We start from the raw sequence: 21719 nt of genomic DNA, 5'->3' as shown, positions 1-21719 counted from the left end.
AAGAAAACTAAGCCCCAAACCAAAGTCTTACCCAACTAAATACACCAAATTACAATAAATGACTCCATATGCAAAAAAAACAGCTGCCAATATAATAATTGGCTCTTAAAAAAAAAAACCCTAATCCTGTAGATGCAAGTATATAATTGGGGTTATTAAACTCCCTTGGTGTTTCGTCGCGTTAGGCCCAGGACTCCTCGGGAAGGCTCAACAGTTGGTTCTGGCATCCCAGAACAACCCCACTCAATACCTGCTCTCACCACCTATGTGACCAGTATCTACTAAATCAAGGAAGCTACAACCATTTAACTGACTCTAACAAATGCTAAGCACCTGCATCCTATCTTCCACTAATCCTAGCCCATCATTAAGCTTGTAACATCACAAATATTACTTTCGGATAAGACCGGGATACACTTACACAGACTACAACTACAAAGAAATACACATACTGCATATCATACGTTTCCTTTCTGCTCCCAACTGATACTATTTCTTCTCCACCAAATCCACCTACTACCTTGCTCTGCTGCCTCTGACATCTGCTTTACAGTCTGACGCACTCTGTCCGCAAATTCCTCGCTCCAAATAGCGTTGTGGTTGATCTCGCTATGAAACCTCTACAACCCACCTCTACCGGACATATTCTTGCTCTCCACTCTCGCTGCTCAACTTCTTGCTGCCAACTCTACATATCTAAGCCTCATCCACCAAGTTCTCCCAAGGCACCATCAGTTCTATAAAATACACTATCCGCTGACTAACTGACCATAATGCTCTTTGTGGATTACAGCTCAGCTTTCAATACTATCATTCCGGACATTCTCATCGACAAACTGGTCACTCTCGGCCTCCCCACTCTCACATGTGCCTGGATAAAGGACTTCCTCACCAACCGGCCCCAGACTGTGAGACTCGGCCCCCACCTCTCCTCCACTCGCATGTTGAGTACCGGCTCCCCACAGGGCTGTGTGCTAAGCCCCCTCCTATACTGTCTCTACACCCACGACTGTAGTCCGGCCCACAACAACAACCGCATCGTCAAGTTTGCTGACGACACTACAGTAGTCGGACTCATCTCAAGGGGAGACGAGGCAGCCTATAGAGAGGAAGTCCTGAAGTTGACAGCCTGGTGCTCAGAAAACAACTTGGCTCTGAACACCAAGAAAACAAAAGAGCTCATTGTCGACTTCAGGAGGCACAGCACCGACTTAGCCCCCCTATACATCAACGGCGAGTGTGTGGAGAGGGTCTACACCTTCCGGTTTCTCGGCGTCCTCATCTCCGCTGACATCTCCTGGACAGACAACATCACAGCGGTCATCAAGAAGGCTCAGCAGCGGCTGCACTTCCTGAGGGTCCTCAGGAACCACAACCTGGACTCCAACCTGCTGCTGACCTTCTACCGCTCGTCCATTGAGAGCCTGCTGACATACTGCATTACAGCATGGTACGGCAGCTGCACCATGGCAGACAGGGAGAGGCTTCAGAGGGTAGTTAGGGCAGCACAGAAGATCATTGGCTGCCCTCTCCCCTCCCTGATGGACATTTACACCTCCCGCTGCCTCAGCAGGGCGAAGAACATCATCAAGGACAGCTCCCATCCTGCATTTGGCCTGTTCGACCTGCTGCCCTCAGGGAGGCGCTATAGGTGCATCAGAACAAGGACAAATAGACTCAAGAGCAGTTGCTTTCCAAAAGCCATAACCTCTCTGAACTCACACATGCACTGACTTCACAGCCTAACCCCCGGACTTCCATCTATCCACCTACTGTAATTTGTACTGTAACTGTAATTTTTTAATATGTGCAATAACCCATACTGTATATATGAATCCTATTTATTCACTCTACTCACCCATTGTCATTTTATAGATATGTATATAGCGCCGCCGAACTGTGCACCTTATCCCCCCCCCCCCCCTTTTGTTTTGTTTTTTGTTTTTTGAACTAATTACATGTCTGCACTGAGTACGAGCTACTTTTAATCTCATTGTACATGTGTATAGTGACAATAAAATGGCATTCTATTCTATTCATTCTATTCTATAACACTATATCAGGCCTCAAACTAGTAATAATTATTTCATGCGGAACAAGCTTTCCTCCTAAATCTACCCGCATCTCCCAATCATTGGCTCCCCGTAACTGGCCCGACTCATACATATCTGCAAACTTCCCTCCTCTATCTTTCTCTCCCTCGTGGACAAAATGCATCGCTACACTCCCAGTCCTGAAGCCTACTGAATTCACCTGTACTCTCCTCCTCTCAATTGCTGCAGCTGTGCACTTCAATACCTGGTTATGCCGCCGAGTTTACCGACCCTGAGAAAGACTAGTCCGACATCCTGATAAAATATGCCTCAACGTTGCCACCTCTGAACACAAGAGACACGCCGGGTCCCCACCTACCCTTTGTTTGAGGTTCTGCGGCGATGGTAGTACATCATAAATAGCCCTTTTCTGGAAACTTACATGACCCACCTCCATGCACCATAGGTCCCTCCAGCGAAATCACCTCTTTTCTACACTTTTCCAGATAATCCACTGTCCCTGCTTAACCTAAGCTACTGCCCTTACACATCTCACTGTTTCCTCCTGACAACGTACCTGCTCTACAACCAATTTCCTCCTCTGTTGGACCTGCCTTACTCCACACTGGTCTCCCTGTGCTGAGCCCTAAGCCTCCATTCCCTTGTTGCACCCGTTCAACAATGTCTGTATGCCTCAGAGCTGCTTGTGATTCTTCTACTGCCCGCTTTGAGTTCCACTTCCTCCCTCTAGTTACACTTGGCACCAGATTACTAAGATATCCTTACTCCCTGATAATTGCGACTCTAACCTCACCTTAGCACACTTAAACTCCTCTGTTGGTAAATGGAGAATACCTTTCCCATATAAAGCCACATTGCTGAGACACCGTGGAACTCCTAACCATTTCCTAATATGTGAAATAACCCATCTCTCTAACATTTCCACCTTAGAAATTGGCACCTCATATACTGTCAATGGCAACATCAACCCAGGGAATAGCCCAAACTGCAAACACTACAACTTCAACTTGCCTGGAACTTCTCTATCCTTTCTAACCCGTCAGTAACATCCTTTCTAAGTTGCTGAACCTATTCAGTGTCATCCAACTTCCTGTTATACCACCTACCCAAACTTCTAACTGGTTTCTCCATTATAGATGGGATTTCTTCTTCATATGTACAGAACCTTTTCTCTACTACCTTTCATCTTGCCAAAGAAATACTCAAGTTCAAGTTCAAGTGAGTTTATTGTCATGTGTCCCTGTATAGGACAATGAAATTCTTGCTTTGCTTCAGCACACAGAAAATAGTAGGCATTTACTACAAAACAGATAAATGTGTCCATATACCATGATATAAATATATACACACATGAATAAATAAACTGATAAAGTGCAAATAGCAGAAAGCGGTTATTAATAATCAGAGTTTTGTCCGAGCCAGGTTTAATAGCCTGATGGCTGTGTGGAAGTAGCTATTCCTGAACCTGGTTGTTGCAGACTTCAGGCTCCTGTACCTTCTACCTGAAGGTAGCAGGGAGATGAGTGTGTGGCCAGGATGGTGTGGGTCTTTGATGATACTGCCAGCCTTTTTGAGGCAGCGACTGCGATAAATCCCCTCGATGGAAGGAAGGTCAGAGCCGATGATGGACTGGGCAGTGTTTACTACTTTTTGTAGTCTTTTCCTCTCCAGGGCGCTCAAATTGCCGAACCAAGCCATGATGCAACCGGTCAGCATGCTCTCTACTGTGCACCTGTAGAAGTTAGAGAGAGTCTTCCTCGACAAACCGACTCTCCGTAATCTTCTCAGGAAGTAGAGGCGCTGATGAGCTTTTTTGATAATTGCGTTAGTGTTCTCGGACCAGGAAAGATCTTCAGAGATGTGCACGCCCAGGAATTTGAAGTTCTTGACCCTTTCAACCATCGACCCGTTTATATAAATGGGGCTGTGGGTCCCCCTCCTACTCCTTCCAAAGTCCACAATCAGTTCCTTGGTTTTGCTGGTGTTGAGGGCCAGGTTATTGCGCTGGCACCATATGGACAGTTGCTCGATCTCCCTTCTATATTCTGACTCATCCCCATCAGTGATAAGTCCCACAACAGTGGTGTCGTCAGCGAACTTGATGATGGAGTTCGCACTGTGGTTGGCTACGCAGTCATGGGTATAGAGTGAGTACAGCAGGGGGCTGAGCACGCAGCCTTGAGGTGCTCCCGTGCTGATTGTTATCGAGGCTGTCACATTTCCACCAAACCAGTTTGGAGGGGATGATTGTGTTGAATGCCGAGCTGTAAACGATGAATAACAGCCTGACATATGAGTTTTTGTTGTCCAAGTGGTCCAGTGCGGAGTGGAGGGCCAGCGAGATAGCATCCACCGTTGATCTGTTGTGGCAGCAAGCGAACTGCAGTGGGTCCAGGTTTTTGTCGAGGTAGGAGTTGATTTGCTCCATGATCAGCCTCTCAAAGCACTTCATCACCACCGGCGTTAGTGCCACTGGTCGATAGTCATTGAGGCACGTCACCTTACTCTTCTTGGGCACCGGTGTAATTGATACCCTTTTAAAGCAGGTGGGGACCTCAGACCTCAGAAGTGAGAGGTTGAAAATGTCCGTAAAAACTCCCGCCAGTTGGTCCGTACAGGATTTTAGAACACGACCGGGTATACCATCAGGACCAGGTGCTTTTCGGGGGTTCACCCCTCTGAAGGATTTCCTGACGTCGGCCTCTGTGACTGAGACTGAAATGCCATCACAGCGAATGGGGGATCGGGAAGGCACATCAGTATTCTCTCTGTCAAAGCGTGCGTAAAACGCATTGAGCTCGTCAGGGAGTGATGTTTCACCGACATTCGAGCTGCCTCCTGGTTTCGCCTTGTAGGAGGTGATTGCATTTAGGCCCCGCCACAGCTGCCGAACATCTGTCTCATCCTCCAGTTTGGTGCAGAAGTCCCTTTTGACCTTTTTGATGGCCTTACCAAGGTCGTATCTGGACTTCATGTAGGCCACTGTATCATTGGACATGAACGCCCTGTGTCTGGACTTTAGAAGAGTGCGGATCTCAAAGTTCATCCAAGGTTTCTGATTGGGAAACACTCGGAAGGTTTTTGTAGGGATGCAGTCCTCCACACATTTCTTTATGAAGTCTGTAACGACTGTGGCGTTTTCGTTCAAGTCCGTTGCCGAGTCCTTGAACATTGCCCAGTCTACAGATTCCAAACAGTCCTGGAGTTGTTCTTCTGCCCCCCCCCGACCAGCTCTGTGCTGTCCTCACTTCTGGGGGTGCGCTCTTCAATTGCTGCCTGTAGGCAGGAAGAAGCAGCAGTATGGTCGGACTTACCGAAGTGAGGGCGAGGGATAGAACTATAGGCATTCTTGATGGTGGTGTAGCAGTGGTCGAGGGTGTTAGGTCCTCTGGTGCAGCAGGAGACATGTTGGTGGAAGTTGGGGAGTGATTTCTTGAGGTTCGCCTTATTGAAGTCCCCAGCAATGGTGGTAAATGCCTCGGGGTAAGACGTCTAGTGTTTGTTGACCACGGCGTGCAGCTCCACGGCGACAGGGCCTGGGCTGGAGCCAAGCCTGGTGCTGGAGCTGGAGTGAGGGCCGAGCCCGGAGCTCTGAATTGGGCTGAGAAAGAAGCCGCCGCTGGAACCAAGGACGAACCTGGGTCCGAGGTCAGGGACGAGCCCGGAGATGAAGTCGGGGCCTGCACTGGAGCCCATACTGTATATAGGAATCCTATTTATTCACTCTACTCACCCATTGTCTTTTTATAGATATGTATATAGCGCCGCAGAACTGTGCACCTTATCCCCCCCCCCCCCCCCCCCCCTTTTTGTTTTGTTTTTTGAACTAATTACATGGCTGCACTGAGTACGAGCTGCTTTTAATCTCATTGTACATGTGTATAGTGACAATAAAATGGCATTCTATTCTATTCATTCTATTCTATAACACTATATCAGGCCTCAAACTAGTAATAATTATTTCATGCAGAACAAGCTTTCCTCCTAAATCTACCCGCATCTCCCAATCATTGGCTCCCCGTAACTGGCCCGACTCATACATATCTGCAAACTTCCCTCCTCTATCTTTCTCTCCCTCGTGGACAAAATGCATCGCTACACTCCCAGTCCTGAAGCCTACTGAATTCACCTGTACTCTCCTCCTCTCAATTGCTGCAGCTGTGCACTTCAATACCGCCGAGTTTACCGACTAGTCCGACATCCTGATAAAATATGCCTCAACTTTGCCACCTCTGAACACAAGAGACACGCCGGGTCCCCACCTACCCTTTGTTTGAGGTTCTGCGGCGATGGTAGTACATCATAAATAGCCCTTTTCTGGAAACTTACATGACCCACCTCCATGCACCATAGGTCCCTCCAGCGAAATCACCTCTTTTCTACACTTTTCCAGTTCATCCACTGTCCCTGCTTAACCTAAGCTACTGCCCTTACACATCTCACTGTTTCCTCCTGACAACGTACCTGCTCTACAACCAATTTCCTCCTCTGTTGGACCTGCCTTACTCCACACTGGTCTCCCTGTGCTGAGCCCTAAGCCTCCATTCCCTTGTTGCACCCGACCAACAATGTCTGTATGTGAGGGCGAGGGATAGAACGATAGGCATTCTTGATGGTGGTGTAGCAGTGGTCGAGGGTGTTAGGTCCTCTGGTGCAGCAGGAGACATGTTGGTGGAAGTTGGGGAGTGATTTCTTGAGGTTCGCCTTATTGAAGTCCCCAGCAATGGTGGTAAATGCCTCGGGGTAAGACGTCTAGTGTTTGTTGACCACGGCGTGCAGCTCCTCCAGTGCCAGACTGACGTCTGCCTGGGGTGGGATGTAGACCGCGGTCAGGATAACGGAGGTGAATTCTCTTGGGAGGCAGAAGGGACGGCACTTCACCGCCAGATGTTCGAGGTGTGGAGAGCAGGAGTTGGACAGGACTGCCACGTCGGAACACCACGCAGAGTTGACCATGAGGCAGACGCCCCCTCCTCTCCCTTTCCCAGATGCCAGGGTACGGTCCATACGGTGGATGGAGAACCCTTCAGGCTGGACCGCTGAGTCTGGGGAGCTGGGGGTGAGCCATGTCTCTGTGAAACAGAACACAGAGCATTCCCTCAGCTCCCTTTGATAAAGCAGTCTTGCCCTTAAGTCCTCCACTTTATTTTCAAGGGACTGTACATTAGCCAGTAGGATAGTAGGGAGAGGGGGCCGAAGTCCCCTGAGCTTCATTCTGACCTGGAGTCCTGCCCGTCGGCCACGTTTCCGGACACAATGGAGGCTTCCCCTTTGTTTCCAGGTACTGTACTTGCTCCATGATTTACTAGGCTTAATCTTCAATCTAGCCCATTTAAGATTATTTAACTTCTCTAACAACCTTCTTGTCCAAGCTACTGTTGTGGTCACTAAGGTCATATCTTCCATATAGGCCCTGATTGGAGGGAGGCACAGTCCGTCCTGCCGTCTCTCCCCGCCGAAAACCCAACGTGATGCTCGAATCACTAGATCGATCGCCATTGTAATCTTTGGAATATTTGTTGACTATTCCAAAGATTTTTCATAAGTGTGCACGGAATGATATGATGCACTCCAGCTTTACATTAAAGGGGTCATGTCTCTTCATCTTGTTAAAGAAGAAGACTGCCAGTTTGTGCTCCACATTCATACTATCAAGATGGAATGGAATGCAGTCTCTTGTTTAGCAATAGTTAGGCAGGAAACACTCCATATTTGGAATTGCTCCTCATTCACTTTTGAATCAGTGTTCAAGGTGGACTTCATTCCACCCCTCCAACACCCACAACCCCCCCCCCCACACATCGCCCCGTCCCCAGTCTACCCACCTGCCTCCCTCTGGCCCCAACTCCCACCCTTGCCGGGTGTTCACCATCCCCCCCGACCTCCCCCTCTCCCCCACCCAACGGTCTGTCCTCAGCAGAGGCCTCACCTTTGTCCCCCTCCGTCCCCATCTCAATGAGTTCCGCGCCCACCATGACTTGGAGAGCTTCTACCGTCGTCTCCGCCTCACAGCACACTTCCATGGGAAGGAGTCCTCGCCCCCTAATGATGACCCTTTTCCCGTCTCCAACGCACCCCCTCCTCGTGGAACCCCCCTCAGAAAGTCCCGGCTCTGGAACTCTTCATTCAGAACTGCCGCCGCGACGTCAACCGCCTCAACTTCTCCACTCCCCTTTCTCACTCCAATCTTTCCCCCTCTGAACGCACTGCCATCGAATCACTCCGCACAAAACCCAGACTGGGTCATCAAACCAGCCGACAAGGGAGGTGCCGTGGTAGTCTGGCGCGTCGATCTCTACAAAGCTGAGGCCACGCGCCAACTCTCGGACACCTCCTCCTACTTACCCTTGGACCATGACCCCACTGACGAGCACCAGGCCACCATTTCGAGCACCATCACCGACTTCATCAATTCCCACGCCCTACCTGACCAAGCCTCCAAACTCATCATTCCCCAGCCCCGCACGGCCCGTTTTTACCTTCTCCCCAAAATCCACAACCCGGCTCTCCCGGCAGACCCATTGTCTCTGCGTGTTCGTGCCCCACCGAACTCATCTCCACATACCTTGACTCCATCCTATCCCCCTTGGTCAAATCCCTCCCCACCTATGGTTCTAGACACCTCAGACACTCTCCGCCGCCTCCACGCATTCCACTCTCTGGGCCCTCACCCCCTCATCTTCACCATGGATGTCCGGGCACTCTACACCTCCATCCCCCACCAGGATGGCCTCAGAGCCCTCCGGTTCTTCCTCGACCAGAGGAGCAACCTATACCCAGCCACTGACACTCTCCTCCGCTTAGCGGAGTTGGTCCTCACCCTCAATAACTTTACATTTGACTCCTCCCATTTCCTCCAAACCCAAGGCGTAGCTATGGGCACACGCATGGGCCCCAGCTACGCCTGCCTCTTTGTCGGGTACGTTGAACAATCCTTGTTCAATACGTACCAGGGCCCCATCCCCGACCTCTACCTCCGCTACATTGACGACTGCTTTGGTGCCACCTCCTGCACCCACACACAACTGACTGACTTCATCCACTTCACCACCAACTTCCATCCGGCACTCCAATACACCTGGACGATTTCAGACACTTCCCTACCATTCCTTGACCTCACCATCTCCATCGCAGGGGGACAGACTCCTGACCGACATACATTATAAACCACTGACTCACATGGCTATCTGGACTACACGTCTTCCCACCCTGCCCCCTGTAAAGACTCCATCCCCTACTCCCAATTCCTCCGCCTACGCCGCATCTGTTCCCAGGATGAGACATTTCATACTAGGGCATCGGAAATGTCCTCGTTCTTCAGGGAACGGGGATTCCCCTCCGCCACCATAGATGAGGCTCACACCAGGGTCTCATCCATACCCCGTAACACTGCTCTCTCTCCCCATCCCCCGCACACGCAACAAGGGCAGAGTCCCTCTGGTCCTCACCTTTCTCCCCACCAGCCGGCAAATACAACACATAATCCTCCGCCATTTCCGCCACCTCCAACGTGACCCCACCACTCGCCACATCTTCCCATCTCCCCCCATGTCTGCCTTCCGCAAAGACCGCTCCCTCCGCAACTCCCTCGTCAACTCTTCACTTCCCTCCCGCACCACCCCCTCCCCGGGCACTTTCCGTTGCAACCGCAAGAAATGCAACACCGTCCCTTCACCTCCCCCCTCGACTCCATTCAAGGTCCCAAGCAGTCGTTCCAGGTGCGACAAAGGTTCACCTGTATCTCCTCCAACCTCATCTACTGCAAAAGTGCTCACTTGCATTGCCAGGCCAAGTTCATTCAAATGTAAATATGTGTGACCTTATTGGCAGCACCACATTGGTAAATACATTGGAGAATATTGGCTTAGACTGAGCCTTGTGTGAGTCTAATATAAAGTGGCCAGGGCTATGTAACCTTCAAGTCAAGAGTCAAGAGAGTTTATTGTCATGTGTCCCTGATAGGACAATGAAATTCTTGCTTGCTTATTGTGTTCAAAGTGGATATGCTAATCTGAGGGAGGGCGATCCTTTAGTTTTCAGTAGCAGTCATTTAAATTGATCTATCAGAGATTTTTAAGGGTTTTGGCGTGCTAGAATCTCTTCTGCATTGCAAAACCAAAACTAAGTCAGAACAATCATGTTCAGGACAAAGCCTAGCTGGCATGACAAATAGGCTGATTTTCCAAAAGATGCTTTCCAATAGTTTTGTAGGTCTATAATCTTCCTGCGTGATTGTTTGGCTAGTCTAGATTAATTATCCATTGGGATTCCATGATATTGATGTAGGATTTCATCAGACGTTGGGATTCCATGGTTTGATGTAGGTAGGGTTTTATACCATTGCAAAAACTTGGGACCCAATTAATAATGATAATTCTTGGAGAGACATCATCTCCTGTGGTTGGCTTTTCTTGACGATAGCCAAATCATATTTCACTTATTTATGTAAGTGTTGAGAAGGTTTTGTGAGGGGAATAGCATAATTGACTTAACACTGGATCTCTCACTTGCATACAAATGAATTAAAAATAGCAACATGTGAATCTTTAATCAATATGATGTGTAAACAATTAACAGTACAAAATCAGAACTGTAGAAAATCATGATTTAGAATACTGATTTCAATGTTAAAGTGAATAAAGAGAAATTAAAAAGTGAGAGGAATTAAGAATGAGAAAGTAAAAATAAACTATTTTTTAACTAAATCTTAAATAACTAAAGCTTGTGGAGGAATGAGAGTGAAGCATATTTGTGAATATTCAAGTGCTAAAGAGGCTGACTGGCTGTAATTTAATTCTCAGTATGTAGAAAGGGTATTTTGACGTGAAATATTTGACTTGACTTAAATGTTTACGGCCCAAAACTATGTGTGAGATTGTGAACAGTCTTTTGTGATGTTGATTTATTTTTATGGCATGTGCCTTGAGCCAAATGCTGCTTCAGTACATCCTGTCAGGAAAATGTCTTGACGTTTAGCATTGTAGCAAGGAATATCATGATTGTAGCTAACATCATGGGCGAGTTTAAAAGAAAATGTGCTGGTGCTTGTTTTTATGATTTTAGAAATCTTTATTTCATGCAGATTGTTGGCTCTGTTAAATAAATTATTAGTAGCTGAGGCAGGTGGTGCCTGCAACGTGGCATCTGTGTTAATGAAAGGGTTTTATTTGTAAGGACACCGTAGGCACATGTGGTAGGAATGAAGGATTAGTGCTAACATCTTCTCAAACAAGTTTGAACATTGTGGGTTTTATTGCATGAGATTGAGGTTTGGATACAGTAATCGTTTTGGACATGAGTGGTTGGAATAGTGGACAGGCATGGAGTTTTGGCAACTCTATCTGGTCTGGTTGGTTAATCCCACATGTGAAAGGGTCCACCACCGAAGCCAGAGTGAAAGCTACTTTTGGGCATTTGGCACTTTGTCTGCAGGCAATATAGTTTAACAGGAAATCAGAGAACCATAGGAAATTTATGAAAACAGGAGGAATTCATTCAGCTCACCTTGTCTGTGCCCACCTTAAATATGGTGGGCACACCTCAACAAAATCCCATCTTCCAGCTTCAGCACATTTTTTTGTAATGTGTGAGGGTTTCTGCCTCACCACTCTTTCAGACAGTGAATTCTAGATTCTTGACATCCTTTCAGGTGATACATTCACAACTCCACTTTAATCCTTTTATTAATTACTTTATAAATCTACAGTAAAAAGCAGTGCTGTTAGAACTCAGCAGGTCAAGCAGCTTCTATGGAGGGACAGATGACATTTTGGATTGGGACCCTTCTTCAGACTCTGAATCTGAGTTTTAGACCGATTTTCTCATGAAATGAAACAGGCCCAAACTACTTACCAAGGCCCTTAATAATTTTAAATACCTCATTCATGTCTTCATGCAGTCTTTTTCTCTTCCAAAGAAAACATTCCCAGCTTCCTCAAACATTACATTTTCCAGCTGCGGCAAGGGTCCTTGTAAATTTCCTCTCTCAGGTGATCACGATTTTGCTGTAATTAGAACTACATGAGGTTTTCAAGCTGCCTAACTAGTGATGTAAGCAATTCTGGCATAGTTTTCCTTCTAATTATGCTCTGCTCAGTTAACAAAGGAAAACTGTTCATGTGCTTTTCTCACCAACATATAATGCTTCCTCACAGGCCAGACACCTCAGGATTCCTTTATTCCTCCACTCTCAGTATCCTCCTATTTGATGAATATGCCCTACTTTGCCCAATTGTATAATCTTGTGCTTCTCCAGATTGAATTCCATTTATACAAAGGACCAGATCATCAACTATATCTTGCAGTCTAATATTTTGTTTCTCATTGTAGAAGAGAGAAAAGGGTATGGCCATGGTGGCTGTCATTCTTGACAATAATCCCAGTCTTCTTGATGGAACACATTGTGAGGATGAATTGGGTGGAATGAGGTCAGTGACAGACTGGGCAATGTTCACAACTCTTTGCTGCTTCAGGCTGTCAAGAACAGGGCAGTTGTCAAACAAGGTTGAGATTCATCCCATCAGAACATTATTTTATAGCACAACTGAAGTTAAAAGAAAGGTCTCGACCCTAAACATCACCCATTCCTTCTATAGTGACAGTTTATTACAACGTTATCAAAATCCAATTTCGATAGCCACTAATTTATCGGGTATGATTAGAAAAGTAGTCTCACGCACTCCACAAGCTCCGGCGATAGTAATAATAAGTCTTCCAGTCTTGACTAATTGTTTTTTATTGAAGTAATAGTCCATCCCTTTCCATTCTTAATAGTCGTTCCATTTATGTCATATAAATCATAAAAACTTCTTGTAAAAGTACATCGTCTGACAACATAAATATGTCACGATCATGCTCGTGGTCATGGTAGCAAACTGTTTCAATCCATGGCCCGATCAAAACTGAAACTCATCATCTGAGTGTCTGCGCCAGCATCCTCTAGTCAAAAACACGCCCCAGACTATGTATAAAATCCCACCCACATTAACACAGGCAGATAATAATTAAAGGTAACTAGACAAGACTATAATAAACTTACTTAAGCTTAATGGCTCCAACACCTATCCATAGGTTGTCCCGCTGAGTTACTTCAGCATTTTGTGTTGATCTTCAAGTTGAGGATAATCCTTGTGAATTTGCTGAATCTTCTCAAATGCTTAAGAAAGTAAATATGCTGATGAACTATCTTGATCACACCATCAGTGCGAAGGGACCAGTTTAGGTTGCTGGTGATTTTGTTGCATAGGAAGTTGAAGCTGTCAACCAGGCGGAAGGTACTGAATTAAACAATTGTTTGCAGATCAGCATGACGAAATGTATCTGAGAAACAAGGGAGAATATTTTAGCATCTTCATTAGCCGCAGAGAAGGTAGCTAATGTTGTTTCTTTTCCTTCAGAAGGACTGCAGAGATAACCAAGTAACTGCAGACTGGTAAGCCCTATGCCACTGGTAACAAAATTATTGAGAACATTCCAATGAACTCGATTTCTATTATTTGGAAAGACAGAGGCTGATTAGGGAGAGTCAGCATAGTCTGACTCTCCATAATCACATAGTCTGCGTTTCGTAGAGCCAAAGTATAGGGGTCCACACCGAGAACAGCGGATACAGTAGATGAGATTTGAGGAGGTGGATATGAACCTCTGCCTCACCTGAAAGGACCATCGGGGTCTCTGGACAGAGTTGAAGGAGGAGGTACAAGTATTAAACAAAATGTAAGAATTGTTATAAATAATAAACCCATTAAAATGGGTGATGAAGTGCTCATTGAGCAATTATTTTCTGTTTATGCAATTATAAACTGAAAATGTAGGAAATAAATGTCAGGCAGCATCTGTGGAGAGAGAAACAAAATTAATACATTCGGCTGATAACCTTCAATTAGAATTAGGGAAAGTTAGAAATTAAATAGCTGAGAAGGGGCTGGATAAAGGGAACAAATGGGTATCGAAATAAGATAGCATCAGTTTAAGGTGAGAGGAATGAGTTTTAAGGAAGAAGTGGGAAGTCTTTTGCACAGTAAGTCGTTGATATCTGGAATGTGCTGTTCAAAGATACAATCCCAACGTAAGTGAAATGGTTAGCCTGGATGTTGTTGGCAGAAGAGTCTGACTGTGCTATTTGGCTTTGACATTGATGGTATGGCCAAAAGAGCACACCTATGCTACTTAATGCGTCACACCAATAAGCTTGGCTCCAATGACTTTTACCATAGAAAGCATCCCACCGGGATACATCACAGCTTGGTATGGCAATCGTTCTGCCCAGGACCGTAAAGAAGTGTGGAGCATTCTGATTTTCATGGGAATCGACCACGCCAGCGTTGTTAACTGATTTGGCCCCTTTAGTACCATGTTGCAACTAGGTACTTGATTGGTTTCTGTGAGAATGTATGGAGAATCATTCAAGTTTGTAAAAAGCATACCAATTAAACGGGTCTAGTTAAAACGAGTGGATCAATAAAGAGGAAAGCAACAGATCATTCGTGGCATACAGATAATTCACAAGTTATAGGAGTAGAATTAGGCCATTCGAGTCTACTCCGCCATTCAATCATGGCTGATCTCAATTTCTAATCCCATTTTCCTGTCTTCTCCCCGTAAACCTTGACGCCCGTTCTAATCAAGTATTTGTCTATCTTTGCCTTAAAAATATCAACTGACTTGGCCTCCACAGCCCTCTGTGGCAATGAGTTCCACAGATTAACTACCCTCTGACCTCCTCACCTCCTTTCTAATAGAGTGCCCTTTAATTCTGAAGCTATGACCTCTGGTTCTAAACTGTCCCACCAGTGGAAACATCCTTTCCACATCCACTCTATGTGTTTCATTGTTCTGTAAGTTTCAATGAGGTACTCTCCTCAACCTTCTAAACACCAGCGAGAAGAGGCCCAGTTTTATCAAGCGCTCATCGCATGCTAACCCACTCATTCCTGGAATCATTCTTGTAAACCTCACCTGGACCCTCTCCAGAGCCAACACCCTTCCTCAGCCAGTGGATGTGGTGTTTCTGGACGTTCAAAAAGCCTTTGACAAGGTGCCACACAAGAGATTAATGTGCGAAATAAGAGCACATGGTATTGGGGTAAGGTATTGATATGGATAGTGAACTGGTTGGCAGACAAGAAGCAGAGTAGGAATTAACGGGTCCGTTTCAGAATGGCAGGCAGTGACCAGTGGGGTGCTGCAAGGCTCAGTGCTGGGACCCCAGAGGGAGACACACTCCAGTACTCCAACGGCAGTTCGCAAAGCACGACGGGACACTCCGGAGGGAGGGGCACTCCAGCGCCTGCGGTGAACGAGGAGTGGTGACGGCTGCCGGCACCCGGTGGGAAGGGTGGTGCCACAGGCTGAGCCCGGCGACATGGCCTGGGCTGGAGCCAAGCCTGGTGCTGGAGTGAGGGCCGAGCCCGGAGCTCTGAATGGGGCTGAGAAAGAAGCCGCCGCTGGAACCAAGGACGAACCTGGGTCCGAGGTCAGGGACGAGCCCGGAGATTAAGTCGGGGCCTGCACTGGAGCCCAGGCGGCGGCCGAGCTAACGGCTGCAGTCTATAGTCAGGGCCGGGCCGAGTACAAGAACCAGGCCCTGGCGCTGCTCTACGATCTGGGTAGGTCTTGGGGCAGGGAATGGGAGTAAAAGGAGGATGTGGGAAATGAAGATGGGGTGGGGAGTGGGGTGGTAGAGGGAGATGGGGGGGGGGGGGGGGTGTGGAGGAGAGAGATGGGGAGGGGGAGATGGGGAGGGGGGCAATGCCCCATCTCTATCTACCCTCATATCCACCCTCTCTACCCGCCTTCCCCCCCCACTCTACCCCTCCCCCTCCATTCCCTCTCCCCATCTACCCCACTCCCTCTCTGCCCGCCTCCCTCTCTGCCCTCCTTCTCTGCCCTCCCTTCCTCTGTACCCCTCTTCCATCTGTACCACTCCTTCCTCTCTACCGCGCTCCCTCTCACCCCCCTCCCTCTCCATCTCCACCCCCCTCCCTCTCTACCCCCTACCCCCCCTCCCTCTCTATCCTTCCCCCCCTTCTCTACCACCCCTCCTTCTCTAGGGATTGAAGAGGGAGGGTGAAGAGGAGGAGGGTGTGTTGGGGGATGAGGAGAAATGAGCCGTGCCTGCGCAGTTGGGGGCTATGCGTGAGTGGTGCAATATTGCGTCGGGGGAACGGGTGAGTGGTGGTATCTTGCGTTGACGGAGCAGACCCAATGGGTCTGCACTTGGTCTGGTATATATTAACGATTTAAACAAGGGAATTACGGATGACACAAAACTGGGTGGTTGAGTGAGCTGTGAGGAGTATGCTATGAGGCTGCAGGGTGACTTGGATAGGTTGGGTGAGTGGGCAGATACATGGTAGATGCAGTATAATGTGGATAAATGTGAGGTTATCCACTTTGGTGGCAAGAACACGGCAGCAGGTTATTATCTGAATGGTGTCAGGAAATGGGGAGGTTCATTGAGATCTGGGTTTCCTTGCAAATCAGTCACTGAAAGTAAGCATGCAGGTACCGCAGGCAGTGAAGAAAGCTCATGGCATGTTGGCCTTCATTGCAAGAGGATTTGAGTTTAGGAGTAAGGAGGTCCTCCTGCAGTTGTACAAGGCACTGATGAAACCACACCTGGAGTATTATGTTCAAGAAGGAACTGCAGATGCTGGAAAATCGAAGGTACACTAAAAAGCTGGAGAAACTCAGCGGGTGCAGCAGCATCTATGGAGCGAAGGAAATAGGCAACATTTTGGGCCAAAACCCTTCTTCAGACTGATAGGGGGTGGCGGGGAGAAGGAAGGAAAAAGGAGGAGGAGGAGCCCGAGGGCTGGGGGATGGGAGGAGACAGCCCGAGGGCTGGGGGATGGGAGGAGACAGCCCGAGGGCTAAGTAAGGGGAGGAGACAGCAGGGGCAGGCTGCAGACTCCCCAAGCGGAATATAAGGTGCTGTTCCTCCAATTTCAGGAGTTGCTCGCTCTGGCCAGAGTCTGCAGCCTGCGGGCTTGAACATTGAATTCTCCCAATTTTGTTAGCCCCTGCTGTCTCCTCCCCTTCCTTAGCCCTCGGGCTGTCTCCTCCCGTTCCCCAGCCCTCGGGCTCCTCCTCCTTTTTCCTTCCTTCTCCCCGCCACCCCCTATCAGTCTGAAGAAGGGTTTCGGCCCGAAACGTTGCCTATTTCCTTCGCTCCATAGATGCTGCTGCACCCGCTGAGTTTCTCCAGCTTTTTTGTGTACCCTGGAGTATTGTGCGCAGTTTTGGTCATCCAATTCTTACTATTGAGGGAGTGCAGCGTAGGTTCACCAGGTTAATTCCCAGGGTGGCTGGACTGACCTGAGGAAAGAATTGGTTGACTGGGCTTGTATTCACTGGAATTTAGAAGGATGAGATGGAATCTTATAGAAACATACAACATTCTTAAGGGTTTGGACAGACTAAATGCAGGAAAAATCCTCCCTATGTTGGGGGAATCCAGAACCAGGGGTCAGTTTAAGAATAAGGGGTTTAGGACTGAGATGAGGAAAAATATTTTCACCCAGAGATTTGTAGATCTGTGGAATTCTCTGCCACAGAAGGCAGTGGAGGTCAATTCTCTGAATGTTTTAAAAAGAGTTATATTTAGCTCTTAGGGCTAACAAAATCAAGGTATGTGGGAAAAAAGCAGGGACGGGGTACTGATTTTGTATGATCAGCCATGATCATATTGAATGGCGGTGCTGGCTCGAAGGGCCGAATGTTCTACTCCTGCACCTATTTTCTATGTTTCTATATGGGGCCAGATGCTCACAGTACTCCAATTGCGGCCTGACCAGCGTCAATGTGGAATGAGTGCCTTCAAAGTGATTCCAGAAGTTTGCCTTGATTTACAATTGCCTAGATGATGCTTGTCAGTTTCCAGTGCGGGGAGTTCACTGGAGGGAGAGCCGCCTTGAGCAAGATGGCCGGGCTGCGACCTCAGCGCGTTGCTGGGTGGGTGGGTGGGAGCGACTCGTATCCTTTGCCAAAGTGGCATCGCGCGTCCCAGCGACTCTGCGTTGCACGAGGATCCCCTGGCTGCTGCGCAGGCGCTGTAGCGGAGCCAACGCACGCTCGGGTAGCGAAAGTGGCCTTGGTGGAGAGACTGGCTCAAGGCGCGACGAGGATAAAGGGAAACGGACCGCGAAAACTCACGTCCAGTTGGACCTAACGAGAATATAAATAGAGCGGGGGGCGAGAAGTTGGAGCAGAGATTTCTGACCGACGATGGCATCTTTTCTCGGTGTGTGGGGTCTGCTGCAGTAGCAGCGCCGCCGCCGCTCTGAGCGGACCGGACCAGACCACCCGAAGAAAGGGAGTGCGCAGGCGCTACAGCCCCCGACCGTTGGCGCGGCGGAACGTCTCCCTGCAGCGCGAGGGGCGGATGGCGCCCGCGCCCCGCCAGCGCAACTAGGAGCGGGAGAGGGGAATGTCCGCCAACAGGCGAGAGACCCTTTGAACTTCGCCCTGCCTTTGCAACCGTGAGCCCTCCGCCGCCGTTGATTGCGTGCGCCCGTTCTGATGGTGGGTGGGCAGTCAGCTGTTTGATTTGTGAAGTGTCAAAAAAAGCAAGTAATGAACCGCGGTTCATTCGGCCCGGCGCCAACCGTTCTTGACCGGTCCACCCAGCGCATCTGCACCGGCAGAAGGGGCACGATTCAGCCCGGTGCGTGCTTTGGCGTTCGCGACTGCATCCTTCCATCGGATACAGAAGACGTTTGCAGAATTATTCCGGAGAGAGGTATAGTGCCAACTGCAACCCGGCCATCGTTTTATAATGAGGACGAATAGCGGATTGACTAACGGCAGAATATATGCCAACAGATCGTTAGGAAATGAATATATATATACCATTTTAGATTTCATTACGTTGTATGTTTCGTCCTGTAAAATTATTGTATACATGTAAAAGAGAGCTAATGCGCATCACAGTGGGGTTCAAGGTTGAGAGATTGTATTATAATTTGGTTCAGACCTATTTTTGTGTTGGAGACGATATTGAACAGATTTTTTAAGTCACTGTTGGGGGTTTAGGATTATTTAGTCTTTCAGAGCGTCTGAAATTTTCCATTTGTAATGAATTCAAACCAGCCTCCAGGGTCTTATTTTATATACCTCACAGTAAAAGCAGGCTTTGCAAGCACTTCCAAATGTCAAATCCAAATGTTGGCTTCTGGAAGTCACGTCTTCAATAACATTTTTGTTTTTTGTTTTTGTAACTTGATTACTGGAGCAAAGCAAAAGTTGATCTGAATAAAAAAGCTCAATTGAAACAATGACAACATTGCCTTAAGGAATGCTAAAATGCACAAAACATGAGTTATCAAACAATAACTCCTCATCCTTCTTGTATTGAGGAGACCAGAAATATGCACAATGCTCCAAATGTGACCTAACCAAAGTCCTATGCAACATGACTTCCAGACTCTTATATTCATTACTGTGACCGATCAAGGCAAGCACTTCTTTACCACTCTATTTACTTGTGTTAACACTTTCAGGGAACTGTGGACATGGACCCAAGAGCCCTTTGTACATCAAACATCCATTCATCTTACAAGGAACTGCAGATGCACATTTCCAAAAATAGCACAAAGTGGGTCAGGCAGCATCTCTGGAGAAATGGTGGGATGACATTTTGGGTCTTACCCAAAATGTCACCTATCCATGTTCTCCAGAGATGTTGCCTGATCCGCTGAGTTACTCCAGCATGTTGTGTCTTTTTTTAACGCACTAATCTTATACTAATCACATTTTATTTTCCCAATGTTTACAACACTTTCCTACACACTGGCAATTTACAATGGCCAATTAACCTATTAATCTGCACATTTTTGAGATGTGGAAGGAAATCGTAGGGGGGTTGCACGTAAGGTCATCGGGTCAAAGGGCGTGAGGCATGGAGCAGCTCAATCCTTCTGGAGGACATGGCAGCTTTCGGCATACACGAAACGTGTACTTTCTTGGCTGAGCCACTGATTGGCTCTAGCCCAAGTGGGAGGAGAGAAGTGAAAACAGTTAAAGTACAGGTCAAGGACAGGCAGACTTGACTCAGAACTGCTGTAGGTTTGGGAGCAACAACAGCAGCAGGAGTTTAGCAAGAGATACGACTGATTGGCTCTAGCCCAAGTGGGAGGAGAGAAGTGAAAACAGTTAAAGTACAGGTCAAGGACAGGCAGACTTGACTCAGAATTGCTGTAGGTTTGGGAGCAACAACAGCAGCAGGAGATTAGCAAGAGATACAACTGATTGGCTCTAGCCCAAGTGGGAGGAGAGAAGTGAAAACAGTTAAAGTACAGGTCAAGGACAGGCAGACTTGACTCAGAACTGCTGTAGTTTTGGGAGCAACAGCAGCAGGAGTTTAGCAAGAGATACGACTGATTGGCTCTAGCCCAAGTGGGAGGAGAGAAGTGAGTCAGTGCTGGGAAAACAGTTGAAAACTGAGGAATTTGGTTTGTAAATTGGTAAATCAGGCAATTTATCAGTCAATTTAAGCAAGACTGCTCTTAGCGAGCGGCAGTGAGTGAGCGGCCTTGTGAGAGAAGTGCCCTGTGAGAAAAGTGTGTCTTTGGCTCGAGAGGCTTCGGAGAGGAGACGAAAGAAGGAGATGTCAGGCAAGCTGATTCAGTGCGATGCTTGCATTATGTGGGAGGTCAAGGACACCGCTGGTGCCTCTGGCTGCTACAAATGCGAGAAGTGCATCCAGGTAGAGCTCCTGAAGGGCCGTGTTGGGGAACTTGAGAAACAAGTGGATGACCTCCGGTTCGTCCGAGAAACGGAGTCGTTCCTCGACAAGTCCTACAGTACGATTGTTACACCTAAGGTACTGGAAGAGAGAAGGTGGGAGACAGTGAGAACGGGAGGGAAGCATGGAATGCCAACTTCCCCGGGTGTTGTACCTCTTGTGAACAGGTTCACCCACTTAGAAGCTGTCGGGACAGAAGAGGTGTTTACACTGGGCGACGGACTGGCTTGTGATGCGAATAGGGCTGTTGAGCCAAAACCAAAAAGGCCTAAGGCAGGCAACACCATTGTAGTGGGAGACTCCATTGTGAGAGGTACGGACAGGGGTTTCTGCGGCAACAGACGGGATGCGAGGATGGTGTGCTGCCTTCCTGGTGCCAGGATCCAGGATGTCACGGACAGAGTGCAGAAAATCCTCAAGGGCGAAGGTGAACATCCGGAAGTGGTAGTGCATGTCGGCACAAACGTGTCGGAAAGAAGGGGATGAATATTCTGCAGCGTGACTTTAGAGAGCTCGGAAAAATGCTGAAAAGCAGGACCTCCAGGGTTGTTATCTCCGGTTTGCTTCCAGTTCCTCGTGCTGGCGAGAGCAGGAACAGGGAGATACGGGACCTGAACGTGTGGCTGAGGAACTGGTGCACGGGGCAGGGATTTAGATTCTTAGATCACTGGGATCTGTTTTGGGGTAAGGGAGAACTGTACAAAAGGGACGGATTGCATCTTAACAGGTGTGGGACCAGCATTCTGGCAGGCAGGTTTGCCACTGCTACACGGGTGGTTTTAAACTGAATAAGGGGGGTGGGGTGTCGAATGGGCTAGTGGAGGATGGAGTTAAAGGGAAAGGGTTTCTTAAATGTGTGAGCGTAGAGACAGAGGGGTGTAAAATGAGGGTAGAAGCAATAGGTAGCAAGGTGAAAAGTA

The 21719-nt window shown here is 48.0% G+C and overlaps 1 protein-coding gene and 1 long non-coding RNA gene across 7 annotated transcripts in view; one reads left to right on the top strand and one right to left on the bottom strand.

Annotated features, from left to right (window-relative positions):
- st3gal3 (ST3 beta-galactoside alpha-2,3-sialyltransferase 3) overlaps positions 1–21719 on the top strand; it is a 378440-nt gene that overhangs the window by 84368 nt on the left and 272353 nt on the right. For 4 of the 6 annotated variants that reach the window (XM_033028811.1, XM_033028809.1, XM_033028813.1 and 1 more), the window contains exon 1: positions 18394–18795. The exons of the other annotated variants lie outside the window; for them this stretch is intronic. The gene's annotated coding sequence lies outside the window, so the exon portion shown is untranslated. Of the gene's footprint in view, positions 1–18393; positions 18796–21719 lie in introns of those variants that run through there. 6 annotated transcript variants of the gene reach the window in all.
- LOC116977927 lies at positions 1723–18396 on the bottom strand. The gene is made up of 4 exons (XR_004413328.1): positions 18210–18396; positions 12889–13373; positions 9651–9656; positions 1723–1733 (listed from the first exon to the last, which is right to left on the bottom strand). It is a non-coding gene; the product is annotated as an uncharacterized LOC116977927 (long non-coding RNA).

This window comes from Amblyraja radiata, chromosome 10 (assembly GCF_010909765.2).
Source record: "Amblyraja radiata isolate CabotCenter1 chromosome 10, sAmbRad1.1.pri, whole genome shotgun sequence".
Taxonomy (NCBI): Eukaryota; Metazoa; Chordata; class Chondrichthyes; order Rajiformes; family Rajidae; genus Amblyraja; species Amblyraja radiata.
Note: the sequence above shows the minus strand (reverse complement) of the source record. Positions and strands in the feature narration are given on the sequence as shown.